At 30.3% G+C, this 5,324-nt stretch overlaps 1 long non-coding RNA gene across 1 annotated transcript; it reads left to right on the top strand.

Moving 5' to 3' along the window:
- The first annotated feature begins 1,319 nt into the window (after positions 1-1,319).
- On the top strand, positions 1,320-4,719 carry LOC127725333 (uncharacterized). Its single transcript, XR_007992930.1, has 2 exons — positions 1,320-1,531; positions 4,479-4,719. It is a non-coding gene; the product is annotated as an uncharacterized LOC127725333 (long non-coding RNA).
- Positions 4,720-5,324: the final 605 nt, after the last annotated feature.

The following is a 5,324-nucleotide window of genomic DNA, read 5'->3' as shown; positions in this document are numbered from 1 at the left end:
TATAATAACAAACCGTAAGCTAAAATAACAAGCAGTATGCTGAAATATGATTGATGAAGTTACAAGAAGTTGATATCATCTAGATTAAGGTATAATATTTAGTTTTATATACATTTAAATTTACGGAGGCCCGTTGATCTGATACAGATAAATATGTATTAAAAGACAATCGCTATATGTAGATATAAGATGTGATATGAGTGCCAATGAGACAACTCTCCATGCAATTCAAATTAGTAAAAAAGTAAAGAATTCAGGTAAAAGTACGGCATTCAACACGGAGCCTAAGCTCACACCTAACAGCACGCTATCACCGACCCAAAAATGACAGATGTAAAACCATTCATACGTAAATCTAGATGTAAAGTCGAGTGCTGTAGAATTAAAGTAAAACGATGGACTTTTATATTTAGCAATAGATCTATAGCGCTGGACAATATACGTATCTCCATCGCATATATATATATATACTTTACAACAACAGGGCTCAACATCACATATCATGTGAATGTACAAAATTTGCAGATGTCGTAAACAGGGAAGGGCTCCATTCACTAAAAAAAGAAACTACAAATCTCGAGTTATGAGAAAAAACTACTGAAATAAAAAAACTGCACAAATGTCACGGTCAACATAACCAATTGACCGATACGCGGTATCGTAACTCACTTGCAACATATTTAGGTTTAGAATTAAAGATCCAGAAATCTAAGTTGATACTTAAAAAGGTGTAGAAAATAAACTAAATGTATATTTGCCATTGTCCATTAAGTGCAGCAACTGTACACCTTTTTCAACACCATGACCGCCCACTTATGTCTGGCTGTAATAAAATGCTTACATGTCTACTTTCATGAATTGTTACCATTTTCCTACGTTTTTTATCTTCAAGAAAAATATTATGGGCCATCACTGAAACCCTATGGAAAAGGAATTACAAAATGCGTTCTTTTAACATTCCTGCTTTAAATTTACAAATTACACCCGTCTTATAGAATGTAACTCTGATGTGTAATTAAACGTATCCCGTTGCTTAGTTTTGTTCAAAGGTTTGAAAATTTGAAAATTTGAAATAAGACAGAAATAACTATAAAGTGATATTTACAATTATAATAACAATTTTTATGTCAAACCTGAAACTGATATATTTAGTCACAGTTTGTGTCGTTACCCATAGAAGTCTTTGTTTGTATGTCCGTTTTTGAAGGACTTGTTTGTGGGGGGTTGATGTGATATATGTAGTTCGCGGTATTTAAGTCTATTTATAATTTCCTTTTTATGCATAATTGTTCACCCAAAATTGAAGAGAAATAAGGTTATGCAGCATCGATTAATTTGAAAGTAAGTATTTAATAATGATCATGAACCTGTCTATTTTCAGTAATTGACAGTAAAGTTTTTGGATTATCACTAGGCATAATTCTTGGGAACATTATTGTATAGGTTTTATCCATTCTTGTCCTGGCTCATGTATACAAGTAATAAGCAAAATTGATGAAGACAGGAGCAATGCTTATGTTTGCAACAACAGGTAAACTTAGGTAGAAGCCACCGAATGTTATGTGACTTTTTAAATATCACCCCTGTAGCAATCCGAGACACCAAATGAATATAATTCGTAGGAAAAGAGCAAAACTCCAAAAAAGCACGAGTACTGTTGTTTGACTCATTAGTATTAATGAAAACAGCATAGAACAACCAAAATATTTTAGTTGAGATGTGAATATTGTAAACCGTACGATTATTAATAATAAAGTAAGCTTCTGATATTGAAACGTTGATAGTAATTTTCATATATCTATTGATGAAGTTTTGTCATTTTCTAAAATTATACGATTTTAAAAAAGCTATTTATATCATATTAGGTGCTTTTTAAAACAAAGGAATCTTAGATATATAAGTATTACATTTTACCTAAAGCAGAAATCCACTTGAATAATTTATCTTTTTTTGGTATTTCATTTCATCTGTTGGAACGGTCATTTAAAAAGGTTTACATCCGTTTTACTTACCATGTCAACACTTAAAGTGAAGGCATATTCAGGTTGGTTATTATAATGTGAAAGGCTTATTTCTCAATCTTACTCAAATGTGCAAATATTTCTACATTGGTTAGACAATAATGTTTTATTATTGCATATTCAATGTGTGCAATGAATATACAACTGCAGATTTGTTTTGTTTCATTCCTTCGTAAGAATAATATAAACAACAAAGAAACAATTGAAATTTGAAATTTGGCTGATTATTTGTCATGGCATTTATTCAACAATATTCAACAATATAAACCAACAAACAACCAACATCAACAAACTGGCCAACAAGTTAAAACTTGATGACAATTGGTCACTGAAGGGAAACCAACAGTAAATGCATAATTTCTAGCTGCTGGGCAGATCCATTACAGCTTAATGAACGATATTTGAATAAATCACTGCCAGTTGAATCATGTTGATGATGACATCCAACGCACTTTCCATATTGAACGGAATGCCATGACGATAGATATTCTCTTTTTAATTATTCCTGCAAATTCCTTGAATATTCAGATTTCATTGGATCTGCCGATGAATATTGAAACGTCTGACAATTTTGATGATACATGACAATCTAATTGGAACATTCAATACATTTGGATCTGTTCACCATGTAATCTGAAAAATAAACTAAAAACAGCAGCAATTTTGTTTGTTAAAGGGAGGGAGGGTGGGTTGTGCAATCTTGTTGAAAAATACTCGTGGAATGAAAATTTAGCGGGAACACGTGTTTATATATGACCAAAGTCCACAAGGCGCTTCAAAGCATATTCTTTCGTATGTTTAAATATATGGTTGTAAGTATTTAAATGGCAAAACGTAAATAATGGACTGACGTACATTTGAAACACAATAAACAAATAAATGTATTGTTAATGCAATAAATCAATTTAATTATTAGATCATTAAATTTTATTATTATTTAAAAACCTCGGCTAGTCCTCGGTCTTTGAACATTGCTTAAGGTAGATCATAGATATATATTTCTTGCGATAGAATTTTCTTATACTTTTCCAAAATGTATATTTAACTATGCTGTTTTCAAAAATATAATAAAAAGTAAGGGTCACCGTGCTATTTTTCAAGCTATATGAGTCGTTGAAAATTGCCTAAATTTGGTTATATTGTTCATGAAAAAACACATTTGAGTGAATAAAAGAAATCTGTGAGATAGAATTTTGAAATAAATTGTGGGAAGATAGGTTTTATAATATGTTTTACGAAAATAAAAATAAAATGGTGTCATCGAACCTGTTTTCTTGCTACAAAAAAAATTAAAAATTTCCCATCAGTCCAGTATAATTTTTTTACTTAAAGAGTTATCTCACCTTAAATGGCTTAATTAAAATAATTGGTTCTACAAACACAAAATTTGATATTTGTTTGAATATTTTGAAAAATACAATAAATCGCCAAGTTTTCTTTATATAAATAAACAGTCTAACAAAAATTGCAAATATGTCTCCTAATTTGCAAATTTGGGCAAATAACTAGACCGATTGTGTACTGCGATTGTACAATCCAAGATAGCGGAATACCATGAATCTACCTTAAACATGACCAAGTATTAACTAACCGATACATGATTGACGAACAATATCATGACGTTACATAGTAAGGGTTTGATACAGCATTTACAACTGTACGGTAACTGATATCAACATCATCATGGAAAATTGATACAGAACGATTGCCATTGATTGTATTACGCATACAATTTACTTTTATTTACTGCTAAGTATATAATAACCTTCTTTAATTTCTGATAACAGCGGTTAACAAATCTAAAAATCACATTTAGAGGACATACAAGAATACATATTATAGAAATGATAAATGTGGGTAAAAGATGTACATATATGATGCAATAAAAATTAATTTAGAAACTCTTAGAGACTAGATAATGTGTATGATATGACTTTCGAACAGCGGTATACTACTGTTGCCTTTATTATACAACACGAAAGAGTGTCCTTAAAGTGACCATATTAATGAGAGGAGTACACGGGATAAAATATATATAGGTGAAGCTATTTGTAATTTCGACTTATAACATAGTTTTTGTTTCATGAACTTCTGCTTCGGAATCCTAACATTTCGTCAAATATAGTTCAAATATATTCAATAAAGCATACACATATTTTCCTGAAGAAATTCGTAACGGTTATCTAAAACAAAAAATTCCATCATATAAAATTGAACTTGTTTCTATCGGTTGGGGTCAATTATAAAAGTGAATACGAAAAGCAGTGCGTTGTTTATTTTATAAAATATAAAGGAAAAGTTTCCTTTCAGATTCCTCAAGCCGCATATCATGATTTCACTACGTAATCATGGTAATACTATACCTTTCATACAGATGTTTAATTATTCATGTATTACACACATACGTATCTAGACACTTTTTTCTTTTCTTTTACGATTTCTGTTTTATTATTGTAGAGATAATGAATATTGCGTCGACACTATTCTTTTGGCGATTAACTAACACTATTGGTTGGAGTTGCTGGGTGTTTTCCTAGTCCGCTGCTATTATTATAACCGTCATTGCATTAACATGTATTTGTTGCTTTATATCAATCTTTGGAGAGGAGAAAAGTAGCCGCAATCGTTATTTTATCTACTATTATGTTGTAGATTAAGATTGAATCATGCATTGTGAATAAAATGAGTTCATAATTAATCTATGTATTTCTTTAACTAAACAATGAAAAACTTCTAAAAGTTGTAATACCACCAAATCCGATTGCATATGAAAATAGGTGGAACAAAATATTCTCTTGTATTTGACAGATATAGGTATTTAATTAATCTTACATTTCATTGCAGTAAAACATTAATGGGTCATTAACATATATCTTGGGTATTTCAAAGCACCATTATTTTTTTTATTTGAGGTTTCTATAGAATATTTTGGAATCGTGAGGTTATGATTATGGTTACTAAAGCTTGTACACAGGTAAAAAAGAGGTGACAATTTGATTGGTTAACTTCTAGTGATTTTCTTATAGGCAATGAAATGTAATGTGAAAGTTTTTCAATAGTACTGGACTTATGGTGGTATTATACCTTATATGGTATAAGCTGTCAAATTCGTGTTCATCGATTTGACTCAAATTCTCATATTAAACTTATAAAATATTAAAACGTATATCCAAATTACAATAAATCTAAAATAAACAGTTAACAATGCATGTGCTCGATAAAATATATCAGCATGCCGTGTGAATTGTAGCCTAGACCTAATTAATTATAGAGATGACCTTTGAAGACTGCCGACGTTTAAAT

The sequence above is a fragment of the Mytilus californianus genome, unplaced genomic scaffold (genome assembly GCF_021869535.1).
Source record: "Mytilus californianus isolate M0D057914Y unplaced genomic scaffold, xbMytCali1.0.p SCAF_15, whole genome shotgun sequence".
NCBI classification, from domain to species: domain Eukaryota; kingdom Metazoa; phylum Mollusca; class Bivalvia; order Mytilida; family Mytilidae; genus Mytilus; species Mytilus californianus.
Note: the sequence above shows the minus strand (reverse complement) of the source record. Positions and strands in the feature narration are given on the sequence as shown.